The following is a 26,634-nucleotide window of genomic DNA, read 5'->3' on the forward strand; positions in this document are numbered from 1 at the left end:
TTATGAGCGAGCAGCTTTCCTTGAGTGCCAAGCTCACTTCATTTCACAAACTGTCAAAGAGAAGACATTTATTTTTGTGAGAAAAATGACAAGAATCAGTCTTTATGCTTCTGGAAATGGAAATCAGATAAGCAGAGGGTTTTAGCAGATCGAATTTAAATTCAGCTGTCCTAACCACAGACATTATACCACTTCTTGTGTAAGCAAGATGGGCTTTTTGCCTGCTACATATCTGAATGCAGAAGTACACTGATTGAAGAAGTGTTTCTTAGCATTCACTGGCAAGTAAGCCATACTCATCTTATATACTACATTACGCAACTACATTTTACTGATAACAAAGCTTTTTCTTTTACTTTTTCAAGTAAATTTCTTTCTTATACTCATCAAAATTTCAAACCACAACACTCAATTTAAGAAAAACATCCTTTGGCTTTTGTGATATAATCACTCTCTATGACATTTGATACTTAATGTAGAAATGAGTAGGCAGAATCATGTTTAAACCATTCAGGTGCTGCAGGTGGGTGTAAAAGGATCAGTTGGGCTAAGATCCCTGTGTTTCTCTGGGATAGCAAACACAGCCTCTCTGGTGAGAAGATTAAGCACTGCCTTCATTTCCCCAGATAAGTAAATCCTAATTGAGCTGCTCTAGTATGTGGTATTCACAGGTGGGGAAGTGTATAGAATTCTACCCTGAAGGAAATTATCATTGAGCCATATATAATTTTGCCCTTGAAAAAAAAAAAATAGTTTTCTAGACAATGAAATTACTTGTCAGTCACCTCGGTGGGTTGTCCAACCATCATTATGAATGCAAGAAGCATTATTATGCTGTCAGTATCTTAATCAGGTTGCTATGATTTTCTACACATGATACTAAACAGTGTTCTGTTTTGGTAATTATGAGACTTATCAGCAAAATCATTATTGGCAAGAAATTTTAGTAAGATCTGTGGCAGGTTTCGTCTAACATCACAGAAGACTTTAACTCCCATTGTTTTTGCATCCTAAAATATAATTAAGAGAAAAGTATTACAGTGGTACTATGAGGTGAACAGACTCAGAGGAAACACTCAGAACTGTAGAGTGATAAAAACTGAAGATATCTCCTTACAATATTCGTACATTTATTATGAGAATAATATTGATAAAATAGTGATACTTGATAAAATATTTGGAAAACTGATACAAAGCTGAAGTGGTCTGAAGACAGCAGGATAAAAATTTTCCATGTGATGACTCAATTATAGGTAGGAATGGAGAGAACAGAGGTAGAAGAAAAGATATTGCACATGACTAAGTTTCTGTAAAAGGGCAGTCCACAAGGATTAAAAGTGCCATTGCCTTAGGAAACAAGTTACTTAGTGCTCTGATAGGGTAGAAAATAATTTAAACCTTCTTTAATTTCCATAGCTGGTAGAGGCAAAGGGAAACAGGCATGAATGCTTAAAAAATCTTGCCTTTCAGCTGAATTTTCCATAGCTGTAGACAGGATAGAAACAAACTAATGACAGCAAAACAGGTCTCTAAACCACACAAATCTCTAATCAGGCAAGTATGCATGGCAAAGGAATCAATAAAACTAGAAACAAAGCAAGTAAAGGAGGAGACAACATTCACAGAATTGCACTGGATGAATACAACAGGGCTCAGTTTCATTTGAGCTAAAATACTTAGTTGTTAAATGCTGGCAACATTGTATACATAATAATATTATAGATAAATGTAATAATATACTGCTACTGTAACCTTGATCTTTCTAGGTTACAGAACAGATAAATGCAAAAGTATGTCAGCAAAACCAACTCACAGTAGAACAGACAGTCAAAAAGTAAGAAACGATTTCTTGCTTTTAGTACTAAGAAATGTTGCTTGTCCATTTCCATCCTCATAAAGACTGTTCTTTTGCATCGCATTGTTTTGTGGTGAGATACCAAAAAAAAGGATGAACAATAAATAAATCCATCATGACAAGAGTGAAGACAAATGTTATCCTACACAAAAGATTTTATGAGTGTGCTTTTTTATAATATAAGAAGTGTCTTTCAAATCTTCATGCCTGTTCTGCAAATTTTCTGCTCTTATATATATATATATGTATTGACCCTGTTTACCACTGATAAGGGAAGGAAATCCTACTCTTTTGCAGAATCAAAATAAGCCCCAATAACTCAATATTATCAAGTCCTATTCCTACTTCAGTCATATTTTCGTTGCACTGGTATATTTATTTTTTAACCTTACATATGTCAAATCATTTTCATTTATAAATTAATGATTGCTATGAAGTGGTGAGTTATAAGTCAAAACTCTAGCTTGCCCTTCACCTGAAGCTGTGGTGTGTCTGGGTATCAGGGCTGGGATGCTAATTCCCTGGTTGGTTCAGGAACATCCCAACCAGCTGTCTGCATGCATAAGACAACAAGTGGTTTGAAATGAAGGACCAACCTGATACCAAGTGACTGACTGCACCACTGGCCACTTTTATTATCAGGCAGCTGTTTGACTGTTATAGAAGCTCTCTAGGTGAGAATTTTGGACAGTTCAAGAAATTCCCTCAGGCAGCTCCTGATGGGTCTTGTTCGAATGCTGGTCTTAAATGTGTTGATTAATATTCCATTTGAAGTATCCCAAAGACCCACAGGTTGTTAATGCTGTAGAACTGATCAAACTATTCATAGATAAAATATTTATTAAAGGCCAAGAGAAAACTGCTTATGGAAATGCAAAACTAATACAGTACTTTGTGTGCAGTTGAGATATAGAAGAGATTCTTTTTGTTCTAATCAATAGATTATTCATATGCTGGAGTGGTCATGTACGATCATGTGGCAATTAGAATATCATTCATTCTTGCTGGAGATGCTACTGCAGTGGAGACATTTACTGCCAACAAACAGAAGCTGTCCATGCTATTTGAGAGATTTGATTTTCCATGAGAATGTTATCATTTGTCAAAATCCAAATAAATTATTCTTTCAATTTAACAAACAATTTGTGCAAGAGACATTGAGCCTTTGTATAATACTTTATGTATATCCAGTATACTGGATATATACCTTACTGGAAAAATGCAGACAATTTTACGCATGTTCTCAAGCAAGAGTTCACTTGAAGATTATCTGGAAGATAATTGAAATATGAGAAACAAGATCTGAATCAGAAGAAGAAAGCAGAATATTTGGCCTAGATGAAAATCTAACATTTCTAAAGGCACATAATATGAATCTTTACCTATGCCTAATTTCCAGCTAACTGATCATCATTTCATGAGATAAAATTGAATATACTTAACCAGAAAACTCACAAAAGTATAGATTTAAATAGGTGAATTTTAAAACGTGAGTTTAATAGAAATACTGCAGATATGAACATAAAAGTTATGAAAATAGTGCCGAAATCTTTCTTAAAACAACATACTTTGTGCATTGAAATAGATACTTCAGGCAAATATGACAGAAATTTTAGAATATATGACTCATGTCTGAACATGGGTAGAAAGGTAGTTAAAATGCTTTCTTTATTGCAAGCCTAACTTGAATGTCAATTAAAAAAAATAAAGTCTTATTTTCAAAAATAATGTCTCTTTCCAGTCAGTAAATCATAGTGTCCACTGGTGGAGTGTGGTGCACAGTGGGGTGGATGATACAGGAATGAAACACAGTGGAATATATTTGATTTCATTTTGATACAATCACAACATATATTTGATCCTGGAGCAAAAAAAAAATCTTTTAGATCCAGTAACACGAAAGTAGCCTGTAAGAACAAGCTTTCCCATTTTAAAATTAATACTTGAATTTTAAGATAGTAAAGTTTTATATTTGTTTAATAATTCTTTTTGTCTTATTTTATTTTTTAATCAGATCTAAAGCAATCTCAAAAGAAACATCTGAAGTTAAAAAAATTGTATCAGCAAAAATGCACCTATCCAACAAATTCAGTACCTTTCTAAACTAGAAGATACCTAAACTCCAAATAGAACTAATAATATATTATCCATACATAATAGTGAGTAGCTTTAATCCTTTTACAGTTTTTCTCATTTTTATTAACTGAAATCAATACAAAAATCATCTAATCATTTTTCCAGGATCAAATGCAGCTTGGCAGATTTGTCATTTCTATTGTAGTTTAGGCTAAAACTTCTTGATATGGCTTGGAAAATATTTTGCATCTAATTCTACTTTCAAACATTTCATCTTGTTTATCATATTTATCTCATCTGAATTGACATACATAGGATTTAAAATATTTTGAAAAGTCTGCCCATTTTAGTGTCTTAATTTTGGAGATCCCTTAAATGGAGATTAATCAATGGTGGAAAAACAAAATGACCACTTAAGAAGTGCTTTTAATGTACTTCAATGGAGACATCCCACCAATTTGTCACTTATATGAAATGAGTAAATTAAGGAATTTGAAGTATACCTGATATATGATTTTTACAAGTAAATTTATCTTTTCTAAGACAGTCATTATCATTTCATTCATGCTGCTGCACTGAATTTCTCTGAAGATAATAAAAGAGCACATTTAGATTTTTCCCCTTTATTCATTCAGAAGATGAAAATTAAGACTATTATTTCTTATTTTTCTTGACTTATCCAGAAGAAGGAAAATTTGCAGAGTAAGATTTCCTTTGCTTTAGAATAGGCAAAGAATTAGACATTAATATTCAACTTTTTTTTTCTAGTATCACAAAGACATTAGAAAATATTGTAGGTGAGAAAGCAATCTTGTGCAGATCTAATCAACAAGAATCCTTGCTTTGAACTGATCAGAGTTGCCTCACTGTAATATCTGAGCAGAAAATGTCTGTGTATTGAAATAACCTTGAATCTCCCGTCCTGTGATAAATAGCCATATATTCTATTTTTAAATGTTCACTACATCCCACATAATCGAATTAGCATAAGTGGTGTCATCCAGAGTTTCTTTGTACTTAAATACAAATGCATCTAATTAACCTAAACCTTCCAGATATATAGTAACATAAAACTTGTACAGAATAATCAGCTGTAAAATCAAAAGACATCCAAGAGTTAAAGCTAGTCCTTTATGTAACTATGAACTATTCATTATTGTTGACTGAGTTCAAACTGCTCAGCACACTGTATCTCATTATTTGCTTATTTTAAGTGAAATCAAAACTGCAGTTTCAGTTAACTGGACCTACTGCCAACCATATAATTTAATTTGAAAGCTAACAGTTTATCTAACTTTGCACTCAGGTACCTACAGGGAATTGTGACATTAAAAGAGGATGATAACAAGAACAGATACAATTTGTACCCGTTCCTATTTATATTGCAAGCTTTGTCACAAGAATGTTGTGCTATCTTCTCTTCTCACTAGGTTCTATCTAAATAGATTGAGGCATCAGAATTTTAATTTTTCCCATTTCTAACGCTTAATATGTTTCAGGGTTTATAGTAGAATGATATATTTCTTTCTCTTTTCAGTGAGTTCACTTCAGTGTTTGAGATGCTAACAGTAGATAGATTTTGAGTGACTGTGGAAGGGAAATTGGAACTAGATGGGCCTTGAGGTCCCTTCCAACCCATGCCATTCTATGATTTTTTCTGTGATTCTGTGACTATTTTTTATTGTCACAGATGGCTCCCTAAGACTGTTGTGGATTTGTTAATAAAAACAATTTGAAAATCAGTTATGAAAATTCTTAATTCTGTTTTCCTTAGAATTTGGTTTTGGGAAGTAGTTTCCATTTCCTGTTCATGTATAAATTGAAGTTATAACTATTCAGGTTCTCTGTTATCAGGCTTGCTCAGGGCAAAATAACTGAAGTCAGCAATCACGTAGATGTAACAGATTACTTCCAGAAATCCTAGGAGTCAAATGTAATTGACAAACATTTATAAAAATACCTAACAATGCTGTGAAGTTTATAAGAAAAAATATAGAATCAAAGAAACATAGAATCATGGAAACATTAAGGTTGGATGGCCACTAAGATCATCTAGTCCAACCATATGCCTACCACAGATACTGTCCACTAAATCATGTCCCTAAGTACTACTTCTACATGTTTCTTGAACATCTCCAGTGACAGTGACTCTACCACCTCCCTGGGCATCTCATTCCAGTGTCTACCACTCTTTTGGGGAAGAAGTTTTTCCTAATATCAAATCTCAGCCTCCCCTGGTGTAACTTGAGGCCTCATTCCCTCTCATCCTATCATTATTACCTGGGAGAAGAGACTGACCCCCACCTCATTACAATCTTCTTTCATGTACTTGGGTAACTGTAGAGAGCAACAAGGTCTCCCCTGAGCCTTCTCTTCTCCCGACTAAATAATACCAGCTCCATATAAGACTTGTCTTCCAAATTCGTTACCTGCTTCATTGCTGTTCTCTGGATGTGCTCCAGGGCCTTGATATCTAGTAAGGTGCTCAAAAACGAACACAGTACTTGAGGTGCAGCCTCACCAGAGCTGACGACAGTGGGACAATCATCTCTCTGATCCCACTGACTATAATCTGTCTCATACAAGCCAGGATGCCATTGGCCTTTTTGACTACCTGGGCACACTGCTGGCTCATGTTCAGTTGAGTGTCAACCAACATCTCCAGATCCTTTTCCTCCACACCATCTTCCAGCCATTTGATCTCAAGTCTGTAGTGCTGCATGGGATTGTTGTGACCAAAGTTCAGGACTCTGCACTTGGCCTTGTTGAACTTCGTCCCATTGGCCTCAGCCCATTGATTCAGCCTGTTCAAATCCCCCTGTAGTCCCTACCTATACTCAGGCAAACGAACACTTCCTCCCAACTTGATGTCATCTGCAAACTTCCTGAGGGTGCACTCAATTTCCTTATCCAGGTTATCAATAAAGATATTAAACAGGAAATAAGCCAGTACTGACCCCTGGAGAACACCACTGGTGACTGGTCACCAATTGGATTTAACTCCATTCACCACCACTCTTGGGGCTTGGCCTTCCAGCTAGTTTTAATAATAGCCTCGTAGTATAAAAAGGCAAGTATACCTGTTTAGAAGTGTCTCCTAGACATTGACTAGATGACCTTTATGGGGCACTTTCAGCTATGAGTCTGATTTTTTTCAGCTTCAGTTGTACATCTCCTGAAATAATTTAATTATTTGACCATTAGCAGAGACCAACATACCTACATTGTAAGGAATACCATACTATGTAAGGAATGTATGCTTACTTGCTCACATTATTTTGGTTTATCTCTGTTCAGAGAAAGAAACTAGCCCTGATCAGGGTATATAAAGATTTACACAATATCAATAGCTCTCTGTGGCTTATTAGATAGTTTCCATATCTGCTGTAGAACACATACTAAGTAATTGCATGTAGTTCAGAAAATCAAAGCAATAAAATCTTCATGTGTTCACATGTAAATATAGCCTATGAGAGTTTATACTCTAACATATAATTGTGTTATCCTCACGGTTTGCTTATCAGATAAAGGAATGATTATTTCTGTGTATACTATTCTTTCAAAAGCTACTATGTAATCCTGGAGGCACATAGATAAGTCACTACCTCTGTCTACCATTTCAGGATGATTACAATTGAATGATAGAACTTGGAAATTCTATCACTGTTCAGATATATGCTGTTGCGTTGTTATTTTTTTTGCCCAGAAAATATAAGCTAACATAAAATTTATTCTCTGTTAGTGTGCATCTCATTTTGCTTTTTTATTGGTAGATGTCAGGTTCCAAACTGAAGAAGATTTAAGATTTTATAACCAGAGCTAAAAATCAAATGTTGCAAAGGCAATAAAAATAAAATAAATCTTATTAAGTATTTGCCATGTGTTCTGTAATGGATAATTTTTTCAATACAAGAAAGAACAAGGGAATAGTTAAACCCAAGAATGGCAAATAAAATTCACCTTAACAGATGCAGATTTGTTCTTATGTTGTTTGAGAGGATAATAAAGATGACTTGTAAAATATTAAATAGGAACAGTATATCTCAGGTGTATGATAACATCCTCCAAATTTGTATTTTATCATACCAGTCATCTTTTTTAATTTTTTGTCATATATTAAATTCAAAATAATAAAAATGGTAATTAAAATGACAGAGTGTTTATTCTTTCTTTTCTAGTTTATGTTCAGAACTAATTATTTCCCCACTATTAACCCAGGCTTCTGAATAGCTGAGACATTCACCTGATTACCTTTCCTACACAATTGTGTAGAATCTTTGGTGAGCCATTCCACAATTTCGTAAATCTACACTTCACAACAGAAAGGAAGACAAAGACATTATGAAAGTTTATACAGTTTTTTGGTTCTTTACAATACAATGTGTCTGTCTGAAGGTGTCTTTATAAGACAGGTTGTTTTTATTATTATTATAGTTTATTTTCTACTTTATAATTATCAAACAATGGGTTATTCTCTGATCATTCTCTTTGTACATAGAAACAGTGCATAAGAATTAAGATGGAAGGATTCAGTGTTGTGCTTACTGTGAACTCCATGACAGTTGTATATCTGATTAAATCAGATCTGGGTGATGAAAATGGCAGATGTATTTTTTTTATAAACATCCATGAGATAACAGCAAGTGCCATTTCCTTGATTCTTATTTGTCTGTTTTATATTTCTACTTGACCGCTTTCCTACCTACAGTTATTTTTCAAACTACTTATAACATAGTCCTAGATGCTGCTTACCTGCAGCAAAATTGTGCATGAGACATCTCTAGAAGACCATGCAGGTCCTATCATAAAAATAACAAATGATGTTTAAGAAGGCATCTTTTAAGAGCCACAAAGACCTTCCATTATCATCTTATTTCAACTCTTGTGTATAATCATCCAAATGCTTGTAAAAGCAGTATATATAAGAGAATACATATATATAGAAGAATCAAATTCAGTACAGGCTGGGAGATGACCTGTTGGAGGGGAGCTTTGCAGAGATGGACCTTGGTGTCCTGGTGGACAATAGGTTGGCCATGAGACAGCAGTGTGCCTTGGTGTCCAAGAAGGCCAATGGCATCCTGGGGTGCATTAAAAAGAGTGCGGCCAGCAAGTCAAGGGAGTTAATCCTCCCCCTCTACTATGCCCTGGTGAGGCCTTACCTGGAGAATTGTGTCCAGTTCTGGGCTCCCTAGAATAAAAAAGACAGGAATCTCCTGGAAAGAGTCCAGCGGAGGGCCATGAAGATGATAAAGGCCATGGAGCACCCTCCTGTTTTGTTTTTATGATCAAATTTATTGGAAAGCCAACACCTTCACTGACTTAAGCTGAAACAAATTTAATACTCTGTATTTTGTAGCTTGGGTATTTTTCTGCTTTTACACAGCCAGATGCCATGTAAGCATTACAAATATTATTATGCCTTCAAATGCATTGGGTCAACCACTGCAAAACTGTGTTAGAGAACACTCAGTCAAGTCCTTGACATTTGGTTGATTTGATGATGATAATACTCACTCATTTGTTGTGTACAAATATACATAGGTAAGGACTTCAGTTCTCAGAGTATTTGGAGAATAGTCATTCTTTTTTTAATTAAATAAATGCATTTGCAAACATTAAAAAATTATTTCTGCCAACAGGACATCACTTGTTACTGTGATCAGCGCAGTGACTGATTCAGCAGATATTGCCCTGCCCTTGGAATTCCTTTATCTTAAGTTACTTAGTGCTGCTCAATCAATTTCCAGGACAAAGTAGATCTTTTAAAAAATGACCTGGCTTCTTGCCATAGGGGAAGTTTCCCCTTTTGCTAGAGGGTTCAAGGTACCCCCTCTTTTTTGGCTCATTTGACCCATATATAACATTAAGCATCTTCCTGGCTGGCAGACAAGGCCATCTCATTTTATGGTAAATGGTAATACACTCCATTACACAGTAAGTTTAAAACTGCAGCCCCACTGAGAAGGCTGTGTTCAGAAATTAAATTTCTCTCCTGAAAGACATCAGCCACCAGCTAAATGGGATGAGAGGAGAGAACCCATCTACCTCTAGAAGAGATTTCAGGGGAAATTCTTGTGTATGGAATATTGTCTTTCATGACTGCACTTTTTCACGTTACTTCTCTTTTGCTCTAAAATTACCTCTCACCTTTTACATGGTGCTTCTTATAACTCCCCTTCTTAGCACCTGAAAATGCACTTGCAACTGGTATGTAGAAAAGACCTAAGTCTTACCCATTAAAACTGTATAGTTTGCTGGAAAAGAACACTGAAAAATTCATTTTCTTCACCCACATTTTTCTTCTCACTGATGATTTTTTCCCCCTTAAGTAGCAGCATCAAGGGCTAGAGTTATGAAAACTGCCACATTGCTTGCAGCTTTCCACTAAGGATTTCTGTCTGCAGAGTTTTCCAGATCATGTCAGAAAAATGAGCCTATATACAGGTACAGCATATGATAGTTTCTCTTAGGAAACAAATTAGGGAAGCATTGCATGCAGCCCACTCAAATGATATATATATGTATTGTATCTCACATAAGCTCTTTGAAAAGCATCAGGAATTAAAAGTAAGTCTGGCACTTTATCATAATTGCACCTACACTGAAGATAAAACAAGTGGACTGAAATGAAGGAAATTTTTAACGGAGATAAAAAAGAAAGGGATTAAGGGGAGACTTTACTGGTAGGAGAGGTATGAGAGAAGGAGAGCTCCACAGTAGAATTTCCTTTATCACAGAATCACAGAACAGCAGAATATCCTGAGTTGGAAGAGATCTACAAGAATCACTGAGCCCAACTCTTGGCTCCACACGGCACCACCCAAACCCTATGTCTGAGAGTTGTGTCCAGATGCTCCTTGAGCTCTGGCATCAGGACCATGACCTCTGCCCTGGGTAGCCTGTTCTATGCCCAACACTCTCTGGGGCAGAATCTTTCCCTAACTCCCACCTGGCCTTCTCCTGATGCAGCTCCATGCCATCCTCCAGGGCCCTGTTACCATCACCAGAGAGCAGTGCTCAGCACTGCCCCTCCACTCCCCTCATGAAGAGCTGTAGGCCACCATGAAGTCTCCCCTCAGCCTCCTCAGTTCTGGGCTGAACAAACTCAGCTTTTCTCATGCATCTTGACTTCTAGATCCTTCACCATCTTCGTAGCTCTTCTTTGGACACTCTCTAATAACTTTAAGCCTTTATTTCATGGTGTCCAAACCTGCACACAGTATTTGAGGTGAGGCTGCACAGTGCGGCATAGAGCAGACTGTACCAAATTCATCTGTGTCTAACTCTGCCTATGGTGCTCCTTCACTTGTGATTTTAGGTGTGCTGGTGCCTGAGCAGTAGGAAGCTCTAGTGGTGGGTGGCAGTTATTCAGAGATGCATTGCAAGTGCTTTATTACTGTCTCTGCAGCCTCATGGAAACAAATGGGATGTCCACGCCCTCAGAAGAGCCAATAGCATGCTTTTCCTTCACCAAGATGATCACCCAATAGAGGAGGTCCTGCAGACAGAAACATACTAGGCTCTACATATTACAATATGTAGATATTCCTGAAATTGATACCTACTATTTATTTCCATGGAAACCATAGAAGATACAAGGAATACAATAACAATTTTTGACAGAGTAAATTCTCAGCCACAAAAGACAATTTTTCACCATAATCACCACCATTGTCCAGTCATTTTCATCAGCAAAGAATAAGAATATGCTAACTCATAAAATCTGTATGGACATCTGGAAATGGCTTGTCTTTCATATCTCTGTCACCACTGCTGAAATATACCACCTATGACACACTGTGCTAACATCCACAGTTTGATCTCCATAAACATTCAGCAAGTTTTGATGAATGTTAATATACGCAACTTTTTCTGCATGGAAGAATTCAGTGACGCACCTTTGCTTCATATGTACTTCCATATCAGAGGTCATTTTGTCAGACTACCCCTCTGCTGTTATTTTTCACATAAGAACAAAATGTAATGAAGTATTGGTGGGAACATTCAACCTCTACTTCCATGCCACCAACATCTGCCTCTGATTTGGTGGGCCAACATAATAAAATAGTGATACAAGTTGTAATGGTACTGTTAAACTTGCTAGTGTTCATCGGTGGATGGTCCTGTCATTTGTTTGGATAACAGAAAGATCAATGTCTCTGGACCAAGGAGATAAGGAAGTTCTGCTGCATCTTTGCACCAAATAAATAGGAGGTCCTGCTTGGAATCACTTACTGAATATGTAACCTACCTCTGGAAAACTTCTGCATATGTGACACAAATAATGTATATAAACTGAAGATCTTTTGTGCAAGGCATACATGGCAGGAAGGGCCAACTCCCATGCATCTAGCGCTGATAATAAAAAATGTCTGCTTTCTAACACTCCAACTTGAGTCTTAGAGAGTTTCCTAACCAATCACTTTGTGTAACAATTTAGTGATCCGGATGGGATAAAGCTCTAGCTCCTTGGTGGCTCCTGGGATCACAGAACCTCAGCCAGCACTGAGATATACTTGGGAGGACCCTGTTTTCTGGACTAAAGTGCCCCGGAGTGAAGACTGGTGACTAGTGAGTACCAAGCACTCTTTTTAATTTATTTTGTTTGTCTGCCCATCTGACATAACAAAAGTTGTGCAGGGTAGGCCTAAAGACCTGGGTAAGAGGTTAGAGTCCCCCATGGTTAGAGTCTCTCCTTAGAGATAAATGTTAAACAAAACTGCAGTAGTTGTCATGGGTGGTGCTTGCTTGATTATTGTTTGTTTGTGCTGTTACTGTACACGTGCATCATTAAAATGGACAGTTACTCCTTCTGTCTAGTGGTAGCGGCACACTCTTCCATTTGTAACAGGTGCTGGCAGATGTTGTAAAACAAACTACTCAAGAACAAGGGAACAAACTGGCTGACCTGGCCAAAAAAGGACTGCAGCAAATGGTTTAGAAACTAAAATCCTAAACATGATCTAAATTTGATAACAGTGTTAAAAGCAGAAAGACTAAGAGATGGATGGGCAGTTAGTCCCTTTGGCCTAGTGGTAGTACCATACTCTCTCATGAGTACCCTAGTTAGGGAAGAGCATGATGCTGTACTTTGGGGAATAGAAAATTTTCGGAAACATTTATAGAAGTCAGTTATAAGATGAAATTTGACAGAGGCAGTTAAGTCACTTACAGAGAGTTGCAAAATAACCCAAAAACACAGAATAAAATTCAGTTCAGAAAAACAGCAGAGAGACAGGCACCTGGAGAATGCTGGTAGATTGATTTTACTAAATTATTTAGGACTAGAGGACTGAAATATCTGTTTGTCGAAGTGGATGCGTTTACAAATTGACTAATAGCAGGCATTACTGTGAGAAATGCTCATGTCCGATAATACAGGCTCAGGTGAGATTTGCTATGAATCACATGAATCACATCTTATACTTTTGCAAGAGCAGGTGTCCTACCAGACATAGGCACAACCAGCTGGAAAGATACAGCAGTTATTATTCTCTGTTCCTCTAATGCAAGTGAGCCCTTCCCCCTTTCCCTATTAGCTAAGATATTCGGAGTTCACATTCTTTTTGGTTTGGCTATTACATGCTCTTCTCACCCCCATTAGATACCCAATTTTAATTCCTTTTTATGTACATACTTTGTAATCTAGATTTAGAATTTGTTGCTTTGACAAAATAGAGTTGTCTTTGTATTCTGCTTGACAAAGTTCATCTCCCTTTGTCCTTTCAAGCAAGCGAGATTTACAAGTAATTGATAAAGCATATCTCTATCTGTCCTGTCACGCATGAAGAATTTAGAAGTAGTTGCCAAACTAGAATCTCCTGCCATGTAGCTACAAGAAAATTTGTTTAACTAATTCTTCTTTTCAGATTTTATTTTGTAATGACATCCTTTCTTCTTTCATCCTAATTCCCTCCTTTCCATCTAATTGTCCTTGCAAAACTTCTCAAAAATAACTCTTGTTATTTTTTGCTATCTCCCCAAAAATGAACGTAATGTACTCTAGGACCTAACCGCAAGGAGAAACTTTTCTTGTATCATGAACCCTGAGGCACATCTCTTTGGTTTCATAACATTCTTTTGCTATGCAAAAACAACCTCTTCCTTTTTGGAGCTGCTCTTAAATATATAAAATGATAATCTCAAGAATATTATCAATAGGCTATGTGTGTGAAAATCTGAACTTTTTTGAAAAGACAGCAGCATTTAGTTTGGGTGCACTGACATGCTCCTACATGGACTGTAGGATCTCAATTAGTCCTTACTCCTTTCTCCATGATCTGTCCTTTGAATATGTCAATAAATTCAGAGTAAGCTCAGCTACTTGTTTGGAGCTGCAAGGCATATGGGAATGTGTTTGCACCATGCGCTTGTTTTAGAATCCAGTTGAATACGTCAGTGGGAACACAGAAACAGAACAAGGAATAAATGCACAGATACATATAAATACAATTATTGCAGGAATTTGTATTATGCCTATATTACATGGATATGTAATTTTTACACTTTATTTAGATAGGCTTGATTGACAAAGTTACAAAACCTAGACAGATTCAGAATATTTCCTGACACTTTGAGTAGCTGTGATGTAAGAGGTTTGTTTCAGCTTCACAATGACAGATTTTGAGAAGACTTCAAGGTCAGATTTTTGTGTACTTAAACTCTACAACTGGAAACAATTATTTAAAAACATATACTTTGGCTTCTATATATAAAAAAGGAAGGACAGTATTCAGCAGCTCCAGTCCTAACAATTAATTTTCGTTACTCACTGTTTTAATTAAATAACTTTTAATAATCTGGGCAATTAATTTGAATACTTAACTGGAGCTGGTTCTTTCAAAATTTTGATCTGCAACTTCCTGATTCTTAATCAGTTTTTAGGAATTTCATTTTAATGAGCTTCAGGCCAAGCTGCTATTATTGACATCTAGAAAAAAATAAAAAAGGAAAACAGGAGGAGCATACTACTAATAATAATAACACTAAAAACCTATGATCAGCTGTATTTTTAAGTATTATAGATGTATTTAAAAAAAATTTATATGTGAAAGCTGTCCAGCCATATGTGAAAAAATTGATGGCTTTTTTCAAATGCAATTATTACAACTAATTAGCTGCAGTAAGGCATTTGACACAAATGTCATTTTCTTTGAAATTTGCTTAAAGTGTTACATCATTACAATCCCTTTTTGTATTTTTTAAAACCAATTTTTATAGTGATTCATGTGTTTATTTTCACACATCTGTTCTAATCTCACCAAATTGCATTATATTACAGTTCAAGCAAACTGTATGATATTTTCCATATTTATTCTTTCATTTGCAAAAATGCAAGTAGATAAGTAGGCAGGTAGATAGGTAGGTAGATAAACAGACAGACAGATAGACAGACAAAGTTTTCAGACTAGTTGAAATGGATAAACAACTGTCTGCACACAAAAATGCCACAAAAATGCTCAGAAGGAAAAAGGTCTTCTCAGCAATAGGTAGATTATGGAATAAAATCTAATTTCAGGTGTATATTCAAGTAGCTATTTTCCTCAAATTAGGAAGTCTAACAATTTTTCACATCCATTCAGGACTGTGTAGAATAAATTGTTTTAAAAGTGATTCATCACAGAATCACAGAATGGCCAGGGTTGGAAGGGACCTCAAGGATCATGAATCTCCAATGCCGCCGCCCCCTCCCCCACAACAGGCAGGGCAACCAATCTCCCCATTTAATACTAGACAGGTTACCCAGGGCCCCATCCAACCTGACCTTGAGTACCTCCAGGGACAGGGCATCCATAACTTCTCTGGGCAGCCTGCTCCAGTACCTTACCACTCTCACAGTAAAGAACTTTGCCCTGACATCCAACCTACATCTTCCCTCCCTCAACTTAAAACCATTTCCCCTTGTCTGGCCGTTATCTGCCCTTTCAAGTTGACTCCCCTCCTGTTTATAGGCTCCCTTTAGGTACTGGAAGGCTGCAATGACATCTTCTCTCAGCCTGCTCTTCTCCAGGCTGAACAAGCCCAGCTTCCTCAGCCTGTCTTTGTAGGAGAGGTGCTCCAGTCCCCTGATCATCTTTGTGGCTCTCCTCTGGACCCTCTCCAACAGCTCCCTGTCTTTCTTGTACTGGGGCTCCAGACCTGGACACAGTACTCCAGATGGGGCCTCACAAGGGCAGAGTAGAGGAGGACAATCACCTCCCTGTCCCTGCTAGCCACCCCTCTTGTGATGGAATCCGGGATACCATTTGCTTTTTGAGCTGCAAAAGCACACTGCTGGCACATGTTAAGTTTTTGTCCATCAGGACTCCCAGGTCCTTCTCTGCAGGGCTGCTCTCAAGGACTGCTCCTTCCAGTCTGTATGGATGCCTGGGATTCCTCTGGCCCAAGTGCAAAACCTTGCACTTTGCATTGCTGAACCTCATTAGGTTCTCCTAGGCCCACCTTTCATGTCTGTTGGGGTCCTTCTGAATGACATCCATTTCTTCCACATTCTTCATTATTTGTGAATGCCAAGTACACATTCAGAGTTCACTATTCGTGCAGATCAAGCTGCAGGAGGATAAGTTGACTTAGGAGTGGGCTTCACATGCATTACTGAAAGATACATGTACTTAATGCCTAATACTTAATGTACTGAGCATTCCTCAGCAAGATAATGCTAGCAATTACCTTAGCAGGGGCCTGGCCTCAAAAAATTCTCTGTACATTTAGGGTCAGTCATGCTCAGAGAAAGAGGGTGAGTATGGACAGTATGGTCAGGAGTACATGCATGGTAATACATTCTCTCTATTCAAGGAAGAGCCAGAGCTCAAGCTATAGCTATCTGTTGAAGGAATGTGAGGAGTGAAGTCATTAGATGGACATGTTTGAAATAACATTGGGGTATGTATTCACCCCTTGTGAGGCCTCATCAAAAGTATTGCACATAGACCTGGGGCCCAGCACATGAAAGATGTGGAGTTGTTGGGAAGAGTCCAGAGGAGGGCCACAGAAATTAAGGTCATGTTGGATGGGACCCTGGGCAACGTGATCTAGTATCTGATCTAGCAGTTAGCAACTGTACCTCTGGCAAGGGGTTGGAACTTGATGACTTTGAGGTCCTTTTCAACCCAAGGCATTCTACAATTCTATGATCATATGAAGACAGAAAGATTACCTGTTTCTATAGACCGAGAAATAATGAATGAAGACAGAATTACAGACAAAAAGATGAAGCATTTATGGTCTAATGACAAACCAGAACGATTAACCAAAAATACAGAAACCTAGAAGACTAAGGACACTATTTAGGAAACTGTGGAAGTTAAGAGAACTACCTAGATAACTAAAGAAATTATTTGATTCTCAGCATCTGATTCTGTAACTTTGAGCAAGTGTGTAAATGATGTCTATAGATCAGAGTTTTACATTTGTCTTACAAATTGTTTTACATTTACTTTCCACATCTGTATGGGAAAAGTTTTCCAGACAATTCTAATTACAATTATGGGGAAAACTGCACTCATAATGATACTCTGGCAACAGCTGCTAGCTATAATATTTACTTGAACAGATAATATTCCTTACTACTTCATAACACTGATGCAAATATATATATTGTTTCTAGACCAGACGTGTATCTACTGTAGTGTGAATATGGTATTGATTCCATACATGAAGGAATCCCCAATGAAATCTCTAAGGACTGATCAACTATCATGTATCCCCTTTTTCATTTTTTAATGTAACTTCTTCATTTTATCTACATATGACAGCTGCAACTTTTTAATAAGAAAAGAATATTCATATGAACTTTTACTCTCATTTTTATTTAAAAAAAAGAAAGGTAAAAAGTTGCTTCAAAACTTTGGGACTCAACAGCTCAGTTTCTTTGTGCTACTGGATAATTTGTATGTTGCATGGATTCCTTATACAACTACTTATGACTGCTGTGAGCTTGAATGTCAAACACAATAGAAGCCATACATTGCTGTAGCAAACAAAAATTTATTACAGATGATGAGTCAATGCAACCATTTTTTTTCTGAAACGTATAGTATAGAAAGTCTTAAAAGAAATTCATATTTAGTACAGAATAGTTTATTTCAGGAGGCAAAGATAGTTTTCTTCATATAAATAGTGCCAGTATTAGCATTTTTTTTTTTCAATGAAGGATGAGGTAAATCCCAATTAGGACATCACCAGAAAAGCCTTAATCTGTTAATGTTCACTGCATATTTATTCAAAGCAGTCCACAGCATTCATATTTAAGTAGATATAGAAAATATGCAATGGATAATGTACTGCAATATATATTAGAAGATAATGCAGTCTAATAATAAAATGCAATTATTGTGTCAAGTTGATAATTATTCACCTTCCTTTACTCTAGTTCAAAACTTGCTCTAATTGTTGTGCATTTTTTTACAGTCTGCAAATCATAATCATAGCCACATTATCAAAACTTCAGACAAAATGTTAGATACAACAATAAACAAAAATAACTAGTAAACAAAAAAAAGAATTTACATCTTACCATAGAAACACTGAAATTCACTGGAGCAGAAACTATATGCAAAAGCTTGTCGTCAGCTAGAAGCCAGACGTGAAATTGATCTGTACCCAGAAATTAAGCAGTGTACAAATGCTAAAACAAGCAAAATGCTCAACCCAGAGTCCTATGCCCAAGGGTTATTATAAACATAAATTAAAAAAGAAAAAAAAAAAATAATGAAGCCAAAGTTTGAATAAGGTTCAATGCAAATTGTGTAAATTTTAAATATTATCCCAAGACTAGTAGTGTATCCGACTGCATAAAAGCCTAATATGGGAGTTGTGACATGTAGAAAATATCAGACATGCTGATAAAGTGTTTTAAATGGAATATAAATAGAAAATAAATGAGGTAGGAAGGCTGGTCAAGAGTCAGTTAAAAGAACCCAGGCATAAGATGACAAATGTTTAAACAAAGATTTTTCCAGCTAGTATAGTATACTAAAATATCTTTGTATCTGTTGTTCAAGTAGCAATATGGGCACAAAAGGTTAAACTAGAATGTAGAAATTCTCAACAAACTGACATATACTATCTTGTTCAAGAAGAACTGCAGTCCCAAAAAGGAACATCAGTAATGTATTTCATTATCTGCTTAGGTCTCTGAAGAAAAGTAAACAAGATTCCTTTCATAGAGAATTCCTTCATATTAACACAGAAACTTTCTAAAGGCAGTACGGTGATAAGCAGTCTTACAAAACAAGGATAAATCTAAGTCACGAGAATTTTGGATATGAAGCTGAGCTACAACATAAACAAGTCTTCTGCTTTGCTTAAAAAAAAATATATATTGAAGTTGACAATTTCTGATGAAGGTGAATCTGAAATCTGTACAATAATGTATAAAAGGATGTATATTATACCCTTAAACTGTTCTAAATATTTGATTTGTGATAGAGACTTATTGTCTCTAGTACCAAAGCAAAAGGGAAAATAAATTTTTTGCTTGCAACAGTGGGGAAGGAGGAAAAAAATTCTGACAAGATAATTTATGTTTTGACTTAATGCTTCTTTTTAGTTGCACTGCTTCAAATTTGTTTTATATACATTCTTGAAAAGAAATATAAGTAGAAAATGGCATTTGGGTCTCAAAATAGGGAAAACAGGTTTGTTTTGGCAGCCGTTCAGTGCAGGAGGGATGATTCACGGTATTGGGTTGGATGCAGAAACTGGATGCAGAAACTAGTTCCAAGTTCATCCTTTAACCTGGGTGGTTCTTACTGTACTACTCCTAACAAGACATGTAACAATCACAATAATGTTGAGCAACAATTTATGACTGAAGGAGAAATAGACAAATATGAAAACTGAAATTTCATATGGACTGAATATGAAAACTGAAATTTCATATGGAACTAGATTTTGTTGCCTTTCTACACAGTTAATTTATTTCAATATATTTAAGTGAGACTACCCATGACATGAGGTGCAACTAAGTGTGACTGATATTAACACAACCTTGGAATTAATCTTTATGAAAGATGAAAGATGCCTTTGACAAACAGGCTTTGGCAGCTATAGAAAATGTGTGAAACAACAGTTTAAAATTTAGATAAAATACAAAAATTCATGCAAACAGCACTTTTATTTTTGTAGCTCTGTATTCTATGTACAATTTAGATAGAAGTTATGTTTCAATTGTATTACTTTTAAATTCCAAAACTATATAAACAAAGAAGGAATACGTTAAATAATAACATATTTTCTCCATGTCCTCTAATTTTAAATTATTTTTAAATTTTGGATTGGATACTATAGATCAGTATTTAATACTTTTAGAGAAAGATGATCACATTTTCTTACATTCGAAGGATTTAAGTTTTTCACAACTAAGGGCAATGGAAATACACTTGATAGAGGACTATATTTACAATTATTTAGATAAGACATAGCAAAAACAGATGAGCCATGTAGTGACTTAAGATATTACACCATTACTAATGTTTTAAATAAAAGGATACTGCCAAACAATGTGTGTGAAATTAGCACTTTGATTTCCTCATTGTCAGTAAGTATTACCCATCAGACCACAACTGAATAAATATTCAAATAAAATAAATATGGCCTAATTTAAAACAGGAGTTTCTTTTTGATCACATAGAATATCTTGTTTTGTTATCCAAGGAAGCGTTTTAGGAAAGTGAACAGTGAACTCTTTCCCCGGTTTCTGTTGGGACAGAATTGATTTTCTTTATTATGTCTGGTATGATGCTGCATTTTGACGATAGAAGAAAATGATGTTGATAACACACTGATGTTTTAGTTGATGCTGAGAAGTGTTGTACAGCGCCAAGGACACCTTAGTTTTTCAACCTCTCATACTATGCTGCCAGAGAGGGTGGCTGAGCAGCAAGGATCTTGGAGGGTACAGAACCAGGACAGCTGATCTGTCCATACCATATACACAATATGAATAGATCTATAAAACTGGGGGGAACTGACCAGAGGCAGAAACTGCTGTTTGGTCATTGGTCAGCAAGTGGTGAGAAATTACTACGTGTGACTCTAGTTTTGTAAATATATATATATATACATATAATGACATTAATGTCATTTCTGTCTTCATTTTCTGTCTTAGCAAACAATTTTTATCTCATTGTACAAGTTTTACTTTTTTTTCCAGTTTTCTGCTGCATCCCAGAGAGGGACAATAAGCAAAAGGCTGTGTGGTATTCAGCTGCTTTCTAGGTTAAACCACAACTTTGGTGTTTAGAGTTAGATAAGTCTTAATGTCTTAGATAAGTTAAATATGTGTCATAGAGATATAAATGGCTTCTATAATTGACAAACATTGGTAGAACAGAGATGTTCTCGCTTTGTTTTAGGACCACAGAGAAGTAGGAGCTCAGAAATTGGATGAGGAAAGATGTGTCACCAAAGAGTTTTAAGAAAAATTCTCTACTGACAGTTGATTAAAAATAGCTCACAAAACATGATCTCCATTACAAAATTCATTTATTGAAAATAAAGCAATAAATCCTATTAAATATATCATCTATTATATAGGCACCTTTACATAATATATATTTTACAAAGTATTCTATCAACATACGTAGGTATCAAACTTCCTTACCATATAAAAGCATATTGCTATATTATATAAAAAAGGAAACTGGGAGTAAACTTTGTTTATATATTCTTTTCAACAAATATTTGGGAATGCTTTATTTGAAAGTTAGGAAGCAGAGAAATTTCCGGGTAATCTGAAGGATTCTAACATCTCAACTGAAACTTCTGAGGTTACTTGCAGAGACTTTGCGTCAACACAATGCGGTTGTAAATAAACTAAATATCTAGACTTTATAGGCCTCAGATGTAATGTTAGTAACTGAACCTACTTGCAGTTGACTTGTGGAAATAAGTGAATGTTCAGTACTGGCCCAGAAGACATTTGGTCAAGAAGGCAAGGTAATAATTGTCTAGGACTATATATAACATGGAAAAGGCTATCAAAAATAAAAACTTAGGTCTCCCAAGAGTTTGTAACACAATGGTAAACATCATCTTTACTTAGTATGTAAAAGAAAGTATTCATTATTACTGTTAAAGAAAGCTGCTAAAGCAATTCAAGTTTTCACTTTGGTTTCCTGATACTCATTAATTCCTGTTAAGAAATCTTTTTGATGGAACTGTCAATTCTAAGCCTTAAGTCAAAGAAAAGATCTATTAGATCATGTGCCTGAAGAAAGACAATGTCTAAACAAAAAAAATGTGATTAGCCAGATTTTGGAGGACAACACAGAGAAACACAAAGAAGTACGAAGCTGAAATCTTAAATAAAGTTAATGTTTTGTGCCCTCACTTGTGCAATGTATTGAAAACTGATCTAGATTAAATACACTCAAACAAGAAACTGACATAACATTTCAGTAAGCATAAAACAATTTTCATATGTGGACAAGTAGGAAAATTTAATCTAACAGGAGAATGAAAACCACAGAGCATTGGCAGGAGTCAATCAAGTTGCTACTGTTTGAGGAACTCTGTCATCTTAATCAACTTTAAATATGCTCAGTCTAATTATTTCAGAGACTTGAGACTTCAGTTCTTCATCAGTATGAAATATATGGAAAGCAGTCATGCTAAAGAAATCACAAAAGACTTAGCCTTCTGGTTAACATTTTCTATATGTTTACCCACAAACTTGCATACTCTTTAGATTTAAGTATGTATTAGCTATAATCTTTGTCTCATAATGTATGTACATACAGCTGTTTTACTGAAACCATGGAAACAGTGATAAAAGCTCTATTTCCAAGACTGCATTTTTCATGTGTTGCTTGGAATGTAACTTTCCCAACCTGACATCTGTTGTCCAAAAGCTGGAATCTCTAAGCTATTCATCTGTGTTTCCATGAAAACAGTAGAGATATTCAGGCTGCTATAAGGGTAAACTGTCCTCTGCAGTTGCTATCCTATGCCAAGTAGAGAAAGAGCTTAGACAACTAAAGTTAGTTACTTTAGATAAATAAATTTTAATGTTTTCATTCAAGTGTTTCAATACACTGAGAATGCCACAGCATCCAGAACCTGATTTTTAGTTCGTTAATTATGTTAATAAAACTCTGAATCCAAATATGTCTGTATTTGGCCAGTGCCAACTGCAAAAGTATCGTTTGACTGATTCCATTGAGATCCAGTGAGAGGATCTCATCTGAGGTGCAAATGCTTCTGTCCCGTCAAAGCCATGAAAATATCCTTAATTGTGTCCTATTTGATAAGTAAGAATTTGTCTAAGCAAGAAATTAATGTAATTAAGTAAAATCAGCATTAGTTTTGTGGACATTAGAGGTGTAGGTGGTGTTTCCACAGCAAAATTTACCTTCTGGGATATAGTTCCCTAGCTCCCTAGAGTATCTTTCATACCTTTTAGATGAGTTGCTGATTCCTCTTACTGTTTTCTTAGTTTTGCATTATTATGTACATTTCTAAGAAAAAGGTTCTGTGATTGAAAGACCATTAGTTTCCCCTTTTAAACTACATCAGAAGACAGAATCTGAATGTGTTTTCACTTTCTAATTGGTTGGGGTGTTTTTTCATGATGATTAATCTGGTTCCTCTAAATGTTAGGATGATGTCATAGACACTGGATTGTGACTTCAGGCTGAGAATAAGCAGTGGTAGCAGATGGACTCTGGAAAAATGAAGATCTTGTATTCATATAAATGTTCCTAGTAATAAAGAACATACTATTGAGAAATACATAATATAGAAACAAAATGGCTTGTAAACAAAGCATTTTTTTGAGTCAGCTGCTCTTTAAGCAAACTAGAATAGCCTGACTCTAGAGACACATTACGTGATTCAGAGTAATTGCTGGTTTTTTCAAGTAAGTACATTTTATCTGATTCTGAGTCCATCAGTTCAGCTATATGGCTCAATTTTTTTTTACTCTGTATTTTGGAAAATCAGTATACAGAAACATGAACAGCATATCCATGATTTTATAAAATTTCAGATTATATGAAATAAAATACACAAAGTATTATCAGCACAAATATTATCAAGTCGAAAGAGTTATGAAGAGAGTTTGGAGACATATAAAATATATAACCATTTATCTAAATAAAATTCTAATAATTAAAAAGTCCATAACATAAATTTACTTTGTTACTCCTTGCAATTATTTTTATTGCTTTCTTTGAAGCATTTCCTTCACAATGTTCCCGAAAATAAACTTATGAATTGTTAGGCAAAATTGTGCTTATATGCCATTTTTTTAAAGTGTTTCTGCAGTGAAAACATCCTAACTACTGAGATATACATTGTTCTTATTAGAGGTGTTTCTCAATTCAATTTAAGCATGGCATGATAATGAAGATATAATTAAAATTAATTACACCAGAGAAAGGAAACACAGGAACAATGTATGTTACCCATGTTTTTTATCTGTTGACATGCTTCCTGGTATAGTTTTGTCCATTGTTTTCCCCAGAGAGACAAGTGCTTTCCTAGAAAATGCATAGACTAAATGTCTTTTTTTAGGATTACTGCACATTTCATTTATTAACTATGCTCTAGTCCCAAAGAACAAGATTTCTGAGTCTGCTCCAAGCCATCATATTTAAAACAGTCCTTATATATAAGATTGTACTTGAACATTAAATATTGCATTCAACTTCACCAGTTTTATCAGGATTTCCCTCCCCGTTATCGTTTTTCTTTTGCTCTAGTGAGGCTGAAGGCAAGAGACATTAGTTAAGAATTGTAGTTTTCTGCTTCAGTTTGTTTGTATGAAATGTGGAGGATCAGATTTACTTCTCCATGCCTTTATCTATTCTCTCTATGGTTTCTGGTTAAAATTGGCATTACATTTGTGCACAGCACTAAGAAACTGTTCTCAATGGAATATTTTACATTACTGACAGAAAAAAAATAATTCTAATTGGTAGAATAGTGGATTATCATGGGTTATACTCTCTTTTGCCATGAAATAAAAGATTTTAAATAAACATCTCTCAATCCTATCTTGCAGTTTTGATATTTTTGAAGGGGCTTGAGTGACTAAAAAAATGTACTGTAAAAATTAGTTTAAAAATGAATCCATCTTTTCATTGCACTGTACAGTAACAGGCTACTTTTGCTATGTCTATCTGCTAGCTATATAATAGAAATTGCTTTCTGATGATGAGCTGCATGTAGAAAGAGGCTTAAGCAGTTCTATCATTGTTCACTTAGTGATTATATAATTGCTATTCTATACAATTTAGTTACTTCCTTGCAAACTCTTAGAGACCTCTATTGATCTTCTTTAAATCAGTTGACCATGTTCTTAAAGAAAAACACAAACACTTGACATACTAATGATAAATCCTGACCTCTTTCAATTGAATACTTGACCAGTCATTGTGATCATTCAACATACATATAACTTCATCACTAGCAGTAATTACAATCAATAAAGTGGTAAACTTCTAATGTTGTTTGAAGGTTGGAGACTAGGCAGATTACATAGGAGATATAAAGAAATAGAGAAACCCACTCCACTTGCAGACAGGAAGCTTGTTTTTTACACAGACCACTTGAATAACTTTTTTTTTTCGTTAAAAATACTCTTTCTGATATATAAATAAGAATGGTTTTGCTTTGTTGATACTTCAAAACTACTACAAAACATTTATTTCATCCTAGAAGCTGAATTCTTTGTAATTCTAATGGTACAAGGTATGATTATGAACTACTGACATCAGAGCTCTTATACCTTTATAGAAAATAACATATTTCAAGAGGTTGATGTTCATTTCTTTCCTTCCCTTTCCCATTCTCCCAGTCTCTCTTTCTTTTCAAGGTTATTGTAAATGCTAAACAAACAAAAAACAGTGTACTTTCCATCAGTAGATATGAATAGCAAAAACTAAATTCATATAGCTATAGCATGATGGAGATAAAATTGAAAAAGGAGAGAAAGAACTTTCTTCAATGTATAAGACAAAAAAAAATATTAGCACAGAATTAGTTTCCTCATTTTTTAACTCTGTATTACAGAGAATAAATGAAAAATGAATTATTATAGAGTTTCTCAAAAGGGTAAGAAAGAGAACATGACTTTTAAATTTGTTTGCAGTAATTTATTTGATGTAATTAAAAAGAAAATGCTTTTTTTGATGTTGTGGTGTTTTACTTTTGTGGAATGAGATTTGTGACAATATTTAAAGTATTACATATATGTATTAATATTAAGATATTCATTTAATTTACTGTAGTATCTATTTTTCAGATATTCTTGGAGGGAAAAAAACATACAGTATTAACAATATTGTTAAAAAGAGATGAGGCAACATGAAATTACCTCCAGCACAGGCCATAAGTTAAAATTTACGTATTTGCCACAACTATGAGAATTTAACTTAAGGAAAGAAGGAGAATTTTACACTCAGAAGTGAGCAATTAAGCATTTTTTGTATTCTAACTATTTAAAAATTAGACTACCAATAATAACCAGGGACATTGTGTATTATTGTGGATGTTCTCTAGTAATAAAATTTTCTGAGCTGAATTTACGTCATCCTAAGTGGAATGACTCCCATTCTTTTAATTCTCATTCAATTTCTCTGCTCTCTTATACTTGATACTTACACATATACCTTTTTAACTTTTAGCTCTTTATTTTGTCAACACCTTTGACCAACTGCTCTTGAAATCCTTTTCACTACTAACTTTCTTTTTTG

Source organism: Meleagris gallopavo, chromosome 2, assembly GCF_905368555.1.
Source record: "Meleagris gallopavo chromosome 2, MGAL_WU_HG_1.1, whole genome shotgun sequence".
Classification (NCBI taxonomy): Eukaryota; Metazoa; Chordata; class Aves; order Galliformes; family Phasianidae; genus Meleagris; species Meleagris gallopavo.